Source organism: Arvicola amphibius, chromosome 5, assembly GCF_903992535.2.
Source record: "Arvicola amphibius chromosome 5, mArvAmp1.2, whole genome shotgun sequence".
NCBI lineage: Eukaryota > Metazoa > Chordata > Mammalia > Rodentia > Cricetidae > Arvicola > Arvicola amphibius.
The window spans coordinates 32,572,160-32,588,317 of record NC_052051.1 but is presented as its reverse complement, the minus strand read 5'-3'; the positions used below and the strand labels follow the sequence as shown (position 1 = coordinate 32,588,317).

The following is a 16,158-nucleotide window of genomic DNA, read 5'->3' as shown; positions in this document are numbered from 1 at the left end:
GGTCCCTGCAGGAGGGTGGAGAGCTGCCACGTTCCAGGCCCGGAGTGGCGCAGGAGACCACACACACACACACACACACACATATACACACACACACACACACACACACACACACACACCTGCCACATTCCAGTCCTGGAATGGCGCTGAAGGGGACCACACACACCCTGTCCCGAGGGGGGTGGGGGGAGCGCTCTCCTCGCCTCCTCTGCCCTGCACACACACACACACACACACACACACACACACACATACACACACACACACTCCTGTTCCCGAGGGATGCTCTCCTCGCTTCCTTCTGCCCTGCACACACACACACACACACACACACACACACACACACACACACACACACTCCTGTTCCCGAGGGATGCTCTCCTCGCCTCCCTCTGTCCTACATTTTCCTCCCTAGCGTTCTCCGCGGTTCTGGCTACCCCCACCCCCACCCCCCACCCTCCAAATAAGGAAGCCGCGCGCCGAACCGCAGGCGAGATGCCGGGTCTGGTCCCCGCCCCCAGGCCGAATCCAGCCGCCAACGAGGCAGCTGCGAGAGGGGCGGGGTGGGGGGGGGACACAATCCTGCGGCCCCGATTGCTATTCAAATGCTGCGGTGCGGGGCGCAGCGCGGGTCCCCGTCGCTCGGAGGCACCTGCAGGACAACTGCGTCAAGGTCGAGGTGAGAACCTGGCTTTCAGGGCTGCCTGGACCGCTTAGCTCTTTCGCTCCGCGGGGCTCCAAAAAGCGGAAGATGACGTGGCAGAGTGAGGAAGCGCCACATCCTCGGATCCAGTCGCTCCACTCCCAGGAACTGACCCAAAGGAAATAATCCAGTCCAAGAAAGAGAGAATATCCGGAGCTAGAGTAACACATGGAAAATGGTTTAACAAACCTCCGCACATGAATGCCATAGAATGCTTTGATTTCGTGCGTCGTTTAGGTAATCGTGATCGCTTGGTATCAGGCACCCTGCCCGCATCTGGGTACAGAGACAGGGTATAACCAGCTCTCCTTTTTTTGTCCTCTGGGGATTCACAGGGAAAATGAGAGAGAGGAATTTAGAACCCGGGTGCAGTAGATTTGAGTAGGGGTATATGTCCTCATCTGTAAAATGCGAACACTTCATAGAGAGGCGATGAGGGAAGGTAACACGGAGAATCTACCGCTTGGTGAATTTTAAACAGCCACCAACAGTTCAGACCAGGGCTGTGGCTGTTGCTGTTGTAGGAACGTGCCAGGTGCCACGAGAAAGGCACGCATGGGTTATTAAGGGTACACAGAAGTGAAAGTGCCACAGCAGAAGCTGCTGATGCTTGAAAACACACGGGGATGTGTTTAATTATGCCTGGGGATGGCACCAAAGAAGCCCCAACATGATAATTCAGCTGGGTCTCGAAGGATATAGAGACGTTTTCTAGGTAGACAAGAATGCAAAGATGTTTCAGGCAAAGCTAGCTTAGGGATCTGGAGGGAGGGAAAAGGGAGCAGAGGAATCGCAAAAGCTACTTCTAAGTGTCTTGTAGGGAACAGATTTCCAGCTGCACAGGCTCACATGGGCCAGGCCACGCCCTCCTGCTATGAGTGACTCTCCTCCATTAATTTTAAGCCTTGGCTCTGCCCATCAGAGACCCCTCTAGGCCTAGCTGTGTCTTTTTTTTTTTTAAGTATTTATTTATTATGTATACGATATTCTGTCCCCATGTGTGCCTGCAGGCCAGAAGAGGGCACCAGACCCCATTACAGATGGTTGTGAGCCACCATGTGGTTGCTGGGAATTGAACTCAGGACCTTTGGAAGAGCAGGCAATGCTCTTAACCACTGAGCCATCTCTCCAGCCCCACCTAGCTGTGTCTTATGGATAGGTTCCCATCTTTGGAGGGTGGTCTCAAATCACTGCTGCTCTGAAGCCAATGTTGGAAGGGAAGGTTCTGGCTGTTTTTTTCTTTCTTTCCCCATGATTCTTGGCAACTGTGAAAACTTACCATACAGAGAGATAATTGGGAAAAACGGGAGTAAGTCATTTTTATGTCCGGTGACTCGTCTGTAACGAGTCTTTTTCTGTCCCGCCAGCTAACTCCCAAATAATGACACAGAGACTCCTTATTAGTTATAAAAGCTCAGCCTTAGCTTAGGCTCGTCCCGCTAGCTCTTAGAACTTAAATGAACCTGCTTCTATTAATCTATGTTTTTACCACGTGGCTTTTACCTCGATCCCACGTGTGTCCACCTCGATTCCTTCTCGTCTTCCTCTCTCTTCCCAGAAATCCCGCCTATCCCTCCTGCCTAACTATTGGTGTTCATCTTTTTATTATATCAGTCACAGCAATACATGTTCACAGTGTACAAATATTCTACAATATAAATCCAAGTGAAAACACCTCAGTGTTCTTGAAAGAAGGGACTGTGGTGGTAATCTAATCATAATATTATTCATTGTATTCCATAAATGTGATCACTTATACACATCAAGCACTGAGCATCTGTCATCTCCGTTAATCAGCCATCCTTATTCCCTACCTATAGATACACCTGGAGTTGTTTGTTTGCTTTTGTGTTTGGGTGCTGGGATAGACACCTGTACATTCCAGGCAGACGCTCTACCACTGAGCTACGCCAACCCCAAATGTGGCTCGAGATCAGCCAGCTAGAAAGGATGAATCTGAGATTCAAGAGCTGCCTCTCTTACTCCAGAGACCACCTCCTTACTCTGGGGCTATGTTACCACAAAATGGAAACGAGTCTATTGGGTCAAGAAGAAGAAGGCAGGGCTTATGAAATCCTTGATTTAACTGGTAAAACTGTCACAAGCTCATCAGGGGCCATAGCTTCAGGCCATGGTGTGCTGAGAAGTAACCTACGCATGGCCCCACCCAGCCCTGTTTGTCGTTTCTATATTGCATAGGGCCTTCGCGTAAAACCACAAGCGCCCAGGGCCTGTCAACACAGGGAACTTAATGTAGGGAACTGGCTGTTGAATTGTTCAGGAGCTGAACTGGGACTCTGTCAGCTGGAAGCTATTGTTACCACCACGAGGCCTGGGCAGAATAGGACAACAGTAGATGACCCTGAGCCAACGATTTGAGGCCACAGCAGGACTGGAGCCACAGCAGAGTTGCCACCACTGCCTGATTGGACACCGCGGGAAGCAATGGAAGGATGAGAAGAGACTCCCTGGCATCCCCAGTCTCCACTCTTCAGCCTTCCACTTCCACTCATTTGACCAATCCTCCTGGGCAACCACGGCCAAGGGAGCCCTCTGCAGTGTGGAACAGAAAGTGGAGAGTGGTGAGCAGGGTGGGGGTGGGGATGACGGTACAAACACAGGCAGAGAAAGACACCCTTCCCACCCAGACAACTGCCCTTGAAGGTGGTTGTCTTATCCCATTTTAGAGACGAGGACACGGATGCTCAGAGAGACCAGATGGCTGACTCGGCAAAGTGAAGCAACCCTCGGGATTAGACCCAGCTCCGTGTGTCTGTCTCCACAGCTTGAGCAAGACTAGTCCGCTCAGGACCTCACGATTCATGAAGAATCCCGTAACAGCAGGAGCAAAGTGAAAGAGAGTCCTTGAGATTCTAAGACTTGACCATGGGGTCAGAGAGCAAAGGCCCGGGGAACGGCAGCCTCCTCATTGCCTTCTCCTCTGACCCTCAAGTCATTGCAGTACCTTGGAGAGGAAAATTCTATTAAGCAACAGCCAGGACTCTTGCTCGGAGGACAAAGGGCAATTTTTATCTTCTTTGTGTGCCTGAAGGCTTGCTAGTTTGTTTTACAAGGAACCTGCATTGCTTCGCTGGTCATCTTTAGGCAGCAACAAACTGGTTGTAGGCCATAAATGAAGAACTCAGCAGGAATTTAAGTTGAGGCAGAAAGATGACAGCAGGAGGCTGGACCTGGCTTGTCACTGCACTCTCTCCTGCTCCCGTGAAAGAGAACAAAACCAGATCTAACACAATGCCAGGGTCTGGGCTGTTCTTTACTAACACATACATATGTGGGCGCAAACATACGCATGTGTTCTTATATACATAAACGTGTGTATATGTTCTTAGAAGCCAGCCTATAGTGCATGTATGTTTATGCCCACAAAAACATACAGAAGCACACTGTCATGCATATACAAACCTATATATCTACACGTGTACCCCATGTATACCCAACATATACATTGTAACCATGATGAACATCACGCGGACATGCTCTGTTTCACTTTTTGAGTGAGACTTGGAGATGGGAGTGAGGTTCAAGGGTAACAGTGCTTGCCTAGCATGTGTAATCTTTGGACTCCATTCCCAGCACCACAAATCAACCAATCACTCATCAATAAACAGATAGATAGATAGATAGATAGATAGATAGATAGATAGATAGATAGATAGATAGATAGATGAGAGAGAGACTTGAAAAAGCTTTCCTGACTTAACTGTCTCATAAGGAGTTCTCTGCCTCCTCTGGGCTGCTCCCCAGATGCCTCCCAAGGGTTGGGAGCCTTCTGTGGGCCCCAGAACATGTTCTGAAGGTACATTCCCAGTAGGCTCCAGAGAGCACTTTTCTGTCGCTATGAACGGGAGGCCCTGCTGTCGCCTTGATCAGCAAGTGCTCACAGCACCAGGAGCCCAGTCTAGAAGAGCTGCCCGGAGTTCCTTCTGAACCCCCAAGCTTTCCCACTGCCCAGCTCTGGGAGCGGCTTCAATTTGTCCAAAATATGGAAGAAATCCAACAAGATCCATGAAGCTAGGGTGTTCAGATCAAGTCCCTGCTCTTCCCTAAGCCTCTGTTTCCTCCTCTCAACTCTAACCAGGGCTTTATACCTGGCACGCAGTAGAAGCCTCCTAACCTTAGATGCAGCTGGGGAGGAATTGGATTCCAAGGATGGCATGCTTCCAAGATTCTTGGCCACCATTATTTATTACCAGACTTCCATTAGTCATTGACACTATAAATACAGCTATAGCTTCCTCCACCAGAGAGCCCAGATGGCCCAGAGAGGAAAGGAACCCCCATGCACGTGCACTAACCCCACCCTCCAGGTCAGCCACAGCCCAATGGTTTGCCAAAAACATCTGCCCCGAGTGAATTTCCATACCAAGCAACAGAGACTCCAGGCTAGGAGCAGACAGCTGCAAACCGAGGGATCTGGATGGGTCTCCAACAGGAAGGAACTGGACGGCAACCTGCCTGCAGGTGCAGAAAACAGGGTGACATGAATGGACAGGTCCACAGCTTCTGAGCTCCAAGGATAGGGACCCGTGTAGCATGAACCAGGTAATCCTCTAAGGAGGGAGATGGATGTCCTAGCAGTCAGTGAACTCAGAGGTTTTGATTAGTAGAAGAAATAACTTTTCCACATCACAGAATGGGTAGGGAGAGGAAAGTCTTATGGAGTGACAGGCATTTGACATTCCTTAAACAAACGTAACAAGGTACAAGGAAGCGACCCACCGGGATCGTTGCATCTGTGATGTCATAGAGAGGCAGGTTTGCAGTGATTCCAGGCAGCCCAGGAATGGAAAGTCCTGCCCTAGCTTGAGGCTCTGTAGCTCTTCCGGTCCGCTGTGACGACCCTCTTCAACAAGTAGAGAGCTGATCAGACAAAAGAACAAACCCATCTAAATAATTCCATAAACTTTTCTAGAAGGTGCCAGGAAGGTCCAGTTGGTAATACTATCAGACCCAAATGGGGGGCCAAGGAACAGTGTCTGAGAGACAATCATAAATGAGTTGCCTCATTGGAGATAGAGATGGCTGCCTCAGCATGAGACAGAACTGGACATGGGAGGAAAGACGAGGTTAAAGGCAATGCCTTCCTGCTGGGTCAGCATCCTGTCCAATGATTTCTGCAAACACAGATCAACAAGGAAAACCAGAACATCACATCTACGAAATAAGATAGGTGGAGATGCTTGGGTCAGGCAACTAGTAGCCGTTCTCCGCCTCACTTCTATGTGCAACAGAGTACAGAAGGCAGTTCTCCCTCCAGAGTCCTAACTAGGGGTACCTCACCTGAGCGGCAGGGATTCCTGCAGAAGGTGAACCCTACATTCAGCGTTCGCATCGTAAACTTGACCAGAAGACTTCATTCTTTAACTGCTTGTACGTGTTTTCTCTGGTCAGCCACTGAGGTCAGAGCCAGTTTCAACCGGACTGCTTCACTCCTACCTAAGGGTCCCTCATGGGTACTGGAGACTGCTAGACATAGAATGTGTTAGGACCAGGAGCTCAAGAGAGCAAATGACATCCTCTACTTTGTGCTGTCTCCTGCATGTTTGGTTTATTCACACGCCTAAGTCTGCTCTGGCCTCAGCCCACCTCCCTTGGGCCTCCCACCGCACATTTGAGGTCACGGCCAGCTTATCTGGGGCCTACCTGCTCAAGATAGGGTTCACTGGAGTGGCGACTGCTTCTCTATCCTGTTGTCATCCAGCAGGTCAGCCTAGGCAGGTTTTCCAGAGAGAACATAAAAACCTGTCGAGCCTCTTGGGGCCCAAGATTGCTTCTGCCACATTCTACTAGCCAAATCGTAGGGGCTATAGCTTCAGGAAGAAGGAAATAGACTCTATCTCTCCCTGGGAAGAGTGGCAAGTATGAATCGTGAGCCTAGGGTGATGGTATACACCTATAATCACACACTAGCAAGGCTGAGGACGGAGGGTCATGAGTTCAAGACTAGCCTGAACTACAGTCAGAAAAACAGGAAAATGGAGATAGGGAGGAACGTAGAGAGGGAGGGAAGGAGAGAGAGAAATCAAGTACATTGTAAAGGGATTTGACCCTCAGAAGAAAATAGGTATAGGCATTTTTGCTACCCATCTACCAGAGATGGTGTGGGCAATCACCCTCTAGGGAAGATTCAACTAGAAATTGCCAAACAAAAAGTCCCCTGAAACTCATCTGTAAAATCATGACCAGCAAGTTACATGGTGAGAGCATTCAGATACATTCAGTCCTTGGATCTGAGAGACACTGATTGGTTCCAGGACCTCCTTCCTCCCGTTAGATGCCCAAAAGCAAGCATGCACAGATCCCTTACATAAATGGTAGAATGGTGTCTGTTGGAAGCGCTCTTGCCCTGCCCTTGAACCAGCAACTCAACACCCAGAATCCACATGCTTGTTCTCTGACATCACACCTGTGCTATGTCACCTGCGTGAGTGTATGCACGCGAGCACACACACACTATTAAAATGGTGAAGTCCTTGCATATAATCTTCACCCATCCTCCCATGTACTTTAAACCATCTCTACATGACTCATATCACCTAGTCCAATGTCAATGTTATGGGAATAGTTACACTGTACTGCTTAGAGGAAACCGACAAGAAGATGTCTGTATGTATTTGGTACAGGTATTTTCAATCCTCAATTGCCGGGAGTCTGTGAATACAAAGGCACACAGTCGGCTTAGATTTTTGTCATGATAGTTGCAGCAGGCAGAATCCTGTCAGAAAAACAGAGCCAAGGACGAACAGTTCAATAGTGATTTCATCCAAGAGCCTAGTTAAAAGATGACAGAAGAGCTGGAAAAGATTGGAATCTGCTCAAAACTGCTGCTTCCTTGGGCTGAAGGGACAAAGGAGAAGGGAGACAGAACCTGGAGCCCAGCAAGGCTACTGTCCTAAGCAGAAAGAGTTGATGCAGGCCCACCTCACACCTCAGCTTCTCCCTTCCTCAGAGCACCAATCTTCTGCTAGTGTCTCCCATTGGCTACAGCCACCAGGAAGACAGTGAGTTGGGGATCCTGGGAAATGTAGTCCATAGAATTCAGGGCCATACAAGCAAGCGGGCAGAGTATGGAATCAAGCCTAGGGAAAGAAAGAGCAAGTTCACTGTGGGAATGGGAAGGTTTCCCCAGCCTACCTAAAACAAGAGACTGCCTCAGCCAAGGCCTCTGTGTATGAGATCCAGACCTCAAGAGAGGGGAGAGCAGCAAGGTGGAAGACTGTGATGGGCTGTCCCCAACAAAAAACAGATAGCCATGGAAAGACTTAAAACTAGAAAATGACCCGTGGCCTGGGAACCAAGATGGCTGCCTTCCCCCCCCCCCCCCCCCCCGCAGCGGTTCTTAAGCAGTATGAGCAGGAGCCACACTCTAGCGGAGGGGCTGGTGGCTGCTGCAGCTACAGATTAAACATGAGTTGGCTTAGGCACCAAGCACCATGCTTTAGGGAGACTGTCTCATTCTATCCAGTCACAACCCCCTACACTAAGCACTGAAGATGTTCCTGTAATACCCAGAGAAGTTTCATAGAAAAAGTAGAAAATGCACCAGGTGTCTGTGGACACCTGAGTAAAGTTACAATCCGTAAACTGAAAAATGAGAACATCCCCAAAGTTCTGAGTGCATGTGTGTAAATGCATACACACATATACACACACATATAAAGCCCAATTAGATTTTTGAGCCATTAAAATTTTCTGTAAGTGGTAAAACCAGACCACACATGAGCTAAAAGCTAAATCACACAGCTCAATAGGTATGTTTTTGTCAATATTTATTGAATTTGACATTTAAAAAGTTTTCCATGACATTATATTTTAGAGAAAGAAATAGAAGACCGGAGGGGTGAGATCATCTGTCCAGGATCACATAGCTTATTAGTGAGCTATACCTCAGTAATGGGAGACCTGACGTTGGTGCGTCTGCTCTTATGATGTCCCAAGATTTAATAACTGTGGAGCCATTAGAGAGAGGTACCCTCACTATACCCATGTTATCTCAATGGATACATAGTGATAGAACCAAATTTACACACGCCTCCACCTGTAGCACGGCTGTCACATGCCAGGTGTGTCTAGCTCTCCCCGTGCGTGTCTTTAAATGTGTGGGAAATATCCTGTGGTGAGGAGAAGTGGGACTCACCCATCTAGTCCCGAGTAATGTGGAGTCTCAGAGGGGTTGGGTCATTTACTCAAGGTCATGCAGCTGGCTGGAGGGAAACCACAAGGCCCCCCAGAGCAGCCACAAGGCTGTTTCGTGGGCTGCTTCCCCTGGTCTAGAGTGCCCCTTTGCCACCAGGGAGTTTCGACAGCTCAACCCTAGAGGACACAAAGGGTGGAGTTCACTTTTTCATAATTCTTTCCCAGGTTGCAGGCAAGGATGCTCCAGTCAAAAGTAGAAATGTATCTAGTGTAGTTTTTCCCTTCCCCACCCCCCAGTGCGTTAGGATGTTTTTGTTTGCCCAAATTAATAAAAATCATTTTGCAGGGGAAGAAAAATGGGCAATTTGCCAGTTTCCTGTTCTCATCTGTACATTTCCTGGAAAGGGTACCCAAGTTTTTATTGATCGGGGTGGGGGTGGGGCACCATGACACAGGCAAAGCCAAAGGCCAGACCAGCTTAGCTGGGGGTCTAACCAGTGTCCACTGCTGCAGACTCCAGTGGACCCTTCTCCCTGGGCACCTTCCCTGCTGTCTCACTAACCGCCTAAGGTTTCTCTCTCTTAGCCATAATTTCTTTTACTATTATAGCTGCTTTCTCCACACCCACCTTGCTAGCAATTTAAACATACCAGGGCTCCTATGGGCTCTTGAGGGTGGTGGCGAGACTCCTCTGGAAGACAAGTGCTACAGGGGGATGGAGTGTCTGTCTGTGGTTAGCGGACAGCAGGGAACAGGCTCTATTTTTACCTCACTCAGAGGAGGTAATGCAACCAGAGCTAGCTCCTAACATGTACAAGGATGGGGGCAAGCATGGTGGTGCACACCTTAGTTCCAGCACTGAGAGGCAGGGGCAGGATGATCTCTGTGCATTCAAGGCCAGAACAGCCAAAGCTACACAGAGAGACCCTGTCTCATAAAAACAAAAACAAAAACTCATGTAAGGATGGAGGATGGTATAGGAGTTGGTGTCTGCTTTATTTAACAACAACAAAAAAGCAAAAATTTAGTGGTTAGAACATTTAACTTACATTGACCACGCAGGTTGGGCTTGGCTGGGTAACTTTTCTGCTCCTAGTTGGTATACTTGGGCATTGTTGGCTTGCCGCTGGGTTTCTTGGGACTAGCTGGTCTGGGATCGCTCATCGGAGATGGTGAATCTCTGCCCTCAGAGTCTGGCTCTCTCTTTGCAGGATGGTCTAAGCATGGTAGTGAGGGCTTCATACAGGAGAGCCGCCCAAGTCCCAAGTGAAGCACATTAAGATGCAGTCACATTCCAAAGCGACTGGGTAGCTCGAGGGCATCAGTGCCATTGTTGAGTGATGTACTCAGGGCCTGTAACCTAGCAATGAGGTCTGGAGCACTTTCTGCAGATGACTGACTGTTGGCTATTTCCATGGACCACGGTGACAGCCAAAGGGGAAAAAATGCTTTTATATTTATAGATTATTTCATTGAATTACATGTAAAATGGGTATCGATAAATGTATTGACTCAATGACAAAAAAGATGCAGGGCCTCTGGGGGATCCTGGCTTAGCACTGCCTGAAGTCACTCCCCTATCCTAACCCCAGGCAACGAAGGGACTAGGAATTAGCCCCAGTTCTTTATCAAAGTGAAGTTGCCAAGGAACATTAGATACAGGGAGCACTGGATGCAGAAGAAATGTTTCCGGATCTACCTGAAAAGGCTCTTCCCTGATGTCCATTCTAATTCTTTCAGGAGAAAAGTAAGAGCTTTGAAAAAGAAAAATGCCCCCACCCAAAATGTTTGATTTGAATATTCTCTTCAAATAAGGGTTTGTGGCACAGGCTGGGCCCACCTACTAAACACAGACATAGGAGAATGCAGCAGCAGGCCCAGGAACAGCTAGCTAGCTACTAGCTCGACTTTGAGAGAGACCACTTTCACCTGCTCCAGGATTTCATAAATCATTCTAGCTTGACATTGAACATGGTGCATAAAAATATTTACACCATGAGATTTGGCATGCTCTACTCATCAGGTGCTTTTTTTCTCCCAGACAGATGTTTTCCCAGCATACCATGGCCTGTAAGCAACACAGACCTCCAAATGAGTAAGCAGGACAATTCGACACAACATGGGAAATGGTAGCATACCAGTCAGACATGATGATGGCAATGCCCAGAGTGAATTGCCATGAACTGAGGCTGGAGAGTTTCAGGAAAGGATCTCAGGGTCTCCGCAGGGTGAAAATGGAGGCGTGCATCACAAGAAGTTAGCCTTTTGAGCTAGACGTTGGAGGAAAAGTAAACACCACCACAGTAGAGGTGAGAAGGCAGCTCGCACACGGGAAAAGGCCAGTGAAGGCAATGGGCAGCTAGACCTGCAGAGGTACTCAGACCTCAGAGATTTATTTAGTGACAGCCTGGCTTCGGAATCTCAGAGAACAGATACAAATGTTTTCCTGGGCTTCTCTTCCCCTCTGGAGAAATAGCGCACATCTGGATTTGACCTCCACGTCCCCATTCACTGTGTGAGCTTGGCCATGCTGCCTGATCTTTCCTGACTTCCAACCCAGAAAAGCTAGAATCGAGCTGCAGGTATTCATTAGGAGATGACGGCTGAACCAGAGTGGGATCCAGGGTGGTGGCAGCCTGGGAGATATGGCACAATAGTGATGGTGTGTGTGTGTGTGTGTGTGTGTGTGTGTGTGTGTGTGTGTGTGTGTGAGCACGCTTGGGTGTGTGCTCCTGCTTAGATACAAATGTCAATGTGTGTGTTGGGAAAAGCCGGAATTTTCCTAGGCTCTGACTCAAGCCTCCCTGGGTCTCCACCTGTTGTCTCCAAAAAGCAAGGCCTCTCCTTCCCGGCATTGGCTGGACAGGGTGGCCAGGGTAGGAACAAGGCCCAGTCAGCCTAGACCTGTGGTGAGTGTCTCAGTGTGGGCAGCTGCGACAAGTCTTGACTGCTTCCGACCACCTGCACCGAGGAGCCACTTCAAACAAAGGATCTCCCGCAGGTGGTTGCCCCAGACCCCAGTCCACACCCACAGGTGAACAGCACAACCACCTGGGTCTCTTCCGGACCTGACCCTTTGGGGATCAAGGGACCAGTTCTCAGGTTGCCGCTGGGGAGGAGTTGGCACAGGAAGTCCCCTAGGTCAGTGATCTAGCAAATATTTGACAGATCAATATTCAGGACTGACCTATTAACTACAAACATTAAATGAGCGCAGCATCAGGATGGTGAGCAGCAGCAAGCTAGCCCTGGGTCCCCAGGAAGTAGTTCCCTGTTACCCCTGCCCACTTTTTCCCTCCCTCTGCCAGGGTCCACTGGTCCTCCACACCACGCCCCCTAACCCGGAGCTCTCTGTTTTGCTCTTAGAACAAATATGCTCCTAGCACACATTGTTATCTTCCCCCAGAGAGTAGATAGCAGTCAGTCATCTAGGGAGCCTCTGGCTCTGTGCCCTTCATGTCTTGGTAAAAGACTGGCTTTCATTCTATCGCCTTTCCCATACACACCCTAGGCAGGCATGCCCAGTAGCAACCAGCTGATGAGGACCAGACAACCCTCTAAGACCCTTGAAAGAGCCCAGGAGTGAGGCAGAGAGCTAGACCGGACCTGAAGAGCTCATATTCCCCACTGTGAAAGCCACAGAGTATGTCCCAGAGTCCAGAGCAAGGCAGGCCTGCTGAGTGCTTTGCTCTAGTTGCTAGAGGGCTAAAAATACCCTGGCACTGCCAAACATCCTCCAAGGCCCAGGGGAGCCTATTGAGGAAATGGTTACCCAGCACCTGGGCTATTAAAAGGCACAGTCAGAATCAGCCAGCTTCCTAGGTGTCCGCTGTGTCCTTTGCCCTGAGACTCTGCATTCTGTTCGCACTATTGCCAAGGCCTGGGCTTTTCTGCTCTACCTCACCCTGGCAATTCTCTCTTCTCCAGGCTGGATCAGTCTCACTCCTGGCGGAGGCACAGGTTGCCCACAGAACTAAGCTTTCACAAATGCCCAAACAGTATGTCGCTTGCAACATGCAGCAGGTTGTAGAGATTTCTGGTTCCTCTAACCGAGCTATAACTGGTTAGAAGGCCGAGACCCAGCTCCTGTAGTAGACTCTAACCCGCTAGCTTCTGCTTAAGGCCTGTGTTGATGCTTGTGTCCCCAGGCTTAACCCTACCAGGGCCTCCAGCCTCTGGATCTGAAGGGGAAAAATCTGAACCTGGGGTGGGGGGTGAGAGGAGCTCCTAAGCCCCCAGTAAACAGTCTTAGAGAGATTGTGGCGCTATGAAATCCACTCAAGAACATATCCCCAAGTTGGGAACCCTGAAATTTTTAGAAGTCAAGCATTGAACTAGACCCCCAAATGGAAAGATGAATAGAAAACTGGAGGTAGGGGTATGGCTCAGTGATAGAGCACTTGCCTGGGAAAAAGGATTTATGTGTGGCACGCTCATTCTCTGGGTTGGACTGCTGAGCATAGTTCCTGCCTGGTGGCCCCAGAGCTAGCAGAAATGGTATGCCCACCATTTTGGAATTGGAGAGAGGTGGAGCCAACATCCGGAGCAGCTCCCTCCATCAACACCTAACAGACATCTGGTTCTGCAGGACTGGCTCCTCCATACACTCCACTTCGGCAGCTCGTAGATGGAGGTAGTTGTTGGGGTAGGTCCACTCAGAACACTGGATCTGGGCCCAGATGGCAGTGGAGTTGGTCAGCTTTCCACCGTTGTGCTTTCTCCTAAGTTTCCCACATACTATGGGCTGGAGGCTTCCTCCAGCCCCCAGAGCCATCTACAGTTCCCTGCCGAATGTCCTCTCCACTGGTGACTCACGGCACAATGGTTAGCTTTTGTAAGCAGAGCAGAATACTGATAAAGTCTTCCAGATGGATGATTATATGATAGGAAAGATGAGAATCTCATAGTCAAGCTTCTTGCTGGAAGCAAGTCACAGTTTTGACCCACAAATCAAGAGGTGGATCAAAGGTCAGAAGGCAAGAATAAAGGTCTGTACTGTGGCATCATCTTGAAATTCCAGCAAGATTTATCAGGAAGAGAGAGAGAGAGAGAGAGAGAGAGAGAGAGGAGAGAGAGAGAGAGAGAGAGAGAAAGAGAGAGGGGGGGAGCGAGGGAGGGAGGGAGGGGGGAGGGAGGAAGGAAGGAAGGAAGGAAGGAAGGAAGGAAGGAAGGAAGGAAGGAAGGATAAAAGAAGAAAAGAGGTTCTTGGAGAGTTATACCCCTTCACGCCCTCCTTAGGTTGAACGTTCCAGAGCCTTGGTTCTGGGGACAATGGGATGGGGTGGGGGTTGGGGGAATGCAAAGAGACTCAACATCTTCTATCCAGCTTGCATTTCCTTTTGATCTCTTTCTGCCTAAAAGGTTTTCTTGTCTTCCTGGCCCAAATCTTCACCTGGCTCTTCTGTCTCCCAGCCCTTAACCCCACATTCCCTACAGTGTGTTCCTTTATTTATCAGCTAATTGTATTTCTGTCCTTTGTAGAGTATAAGCTACCCGAACAGTGTGTGGTTCCAGAACACACTTAAAAACTATCTGCTGTGAGGGCTGGAAAAATGGCTCAGAGGTTAAGAGCACTGGCTGCTCTTCCAGAGGTCCTGAGTTCAATTCCTAGCAACCACATGGTGGCTCACAACCATCTGTACTGAGATCTGGCGCCCTCCTCTGGCGTGCGGGCATACATCGAGGCAGAATGTTGTATACATAATAAATAAATAAACTGTCTGCTGAACAGATGAACGCACAACTGAGTTCAAAAGATGGTCTGGGCGCTGGAAAGACACAGTTAAGAGCACTTGTTACCCTTGCAGAAGACCTGGGTTTAGTTCCCAGTACCAGGTATGCACATGGTACACAGACATGCATGCAGGGGAAACACTCATATGCATAAAACAAAATAAATCAATTTAAAAATAAAAAGGTGATGGAGGAGTGTCTATGTGTTACTTTTATTGGTTAATAAAGAAACTGCCTTGGCCCCTTTAATAGGACAGAAAATTAGGTAGGTGGAATAGACAGAACAGAATTGTGGGAGAAAGAAAGCCGAGTCAGACAGATGCCTCAGGCAGTCACCATGCCTCTCCTCTCCGAGATGCCGCAGGTTAAGATCTCTCCTGGTAAGCGATCACCTCATGGTGCTACACAGATTACTAAATATGGGTTAAAGTAAGATGTGAGAATTAGCCAATAAGAGGCTGAAACTAATGGGCCAGGCAGTGTTTAAATGAATACAGTTTCCGTGTAATTATTTCAGGTGTAAAGCTAGCCGGGTGGCAGGACACAGCCCCGCCATTCCTTCTACAAAAAGGTGATTTGAAAATAGACTTGCTTGGACTTCATACAATTAGAACATGGCAGGAAAAAAAAAAACACCCAATAGTGATGCCAGATCTGCATCTTCTGCCCCAATGGGATTTTAAAAACATGTTAATGATAGCATCGTGGCTGTATGTATTCATGCCCATTTCGATACAGGTACACAAGGTATAAGATCAGAGTAGCTGATGTATCCACCGCCCCTGAGGTACTCTTAATTCTGTGTCTTGGGAACATTCAAAATCCTCTCTACCAGCTGCCCTGAAACAGCCAATTCCTTGTTGATAGCAGAGTGGCCGTCCTGGGTGCTAAGGGCCTTGGGAGCTGTTTTCCTCCCTCTGCACCTGCACCTGCTGGCCAGCCTAGCTCCTCCTCCCCCAGAGCCTGGCAATTCCTGTTCAGTTCTTCCTGACCTCTTGTTTATGTAGTGTATGCGGGTGCCATTTCCCTAGCCCTGCTTTCTGTCTTCAGGACGGGCGAGAGGGCTCCGAGGGTAGAGGCACCTACCACTAAGCCTGACGACCTGAGTTTGATAACTGGGACTTGTGGAAGAAGAGAAACGACAACATAAAGTTGTCCTCTGACCTTCACACATGCGCCATGACTCACACATACACACTCACACATACATACAAAATAAGTAAATACATGCAAGAAAAATAAAGCAGAAAAAAGATACTTTCCGTTTTCATATATAAATGGGGATATTGTAATATTTGTCTTTATCATCATGCTTCTGATTTATTTCATTTAACACATTGTTGTCCAGTTCACCCCTATTGCTGATAATGACAGACAGAATTGTCTTTTCATGGCTGATTAATATTTACTATGCATATCTGCTATATTTTCTTTGTCTGCTCGTTTTTGATGGGCATTTAGGTTAATTCAGATCTTGGCAACTGAGAGCGGTGCCTTCAGTACATAACAGAAACGTGTGTCTTCTCTGCACGTTGGGTTCTGTGTCTTCAGATGTATACCCAAGA

At 48.6% G+C, this 16,158-nt stretch overlaps 1 long non-coding RNA gene across 2 annotated transcripts; it reads right to left on the bottom strand.

The window, feature by feature from the left end:
• Nucleotides 1-341: 341 nt before the first annotated feature.
• On the bottom strand, nt 342-7,702 carry LOC119814597. Of its 2 annotated transcripts, XR_005285437.1 has the most exons (4): nt 7,646-7,702; nt 6,368-6,434; nt 5,088-5,584; nt 342-859 (listed from the first exon to the last, which is right to left on the bottom strand). It is a non-coding gene; the product is annotated as an uncharacterized LOC119814597 (long non-coding RNA). The 2 variants fall into 2 exon arrangements; XR_005285436.1 differs by lacking the exon at nt 342-859 and having other exon boundaries at nt 1,889-5,584.
• Between the last annotated feature and the right edge of the window lie 8,456 nt (nt 7,703-16,158).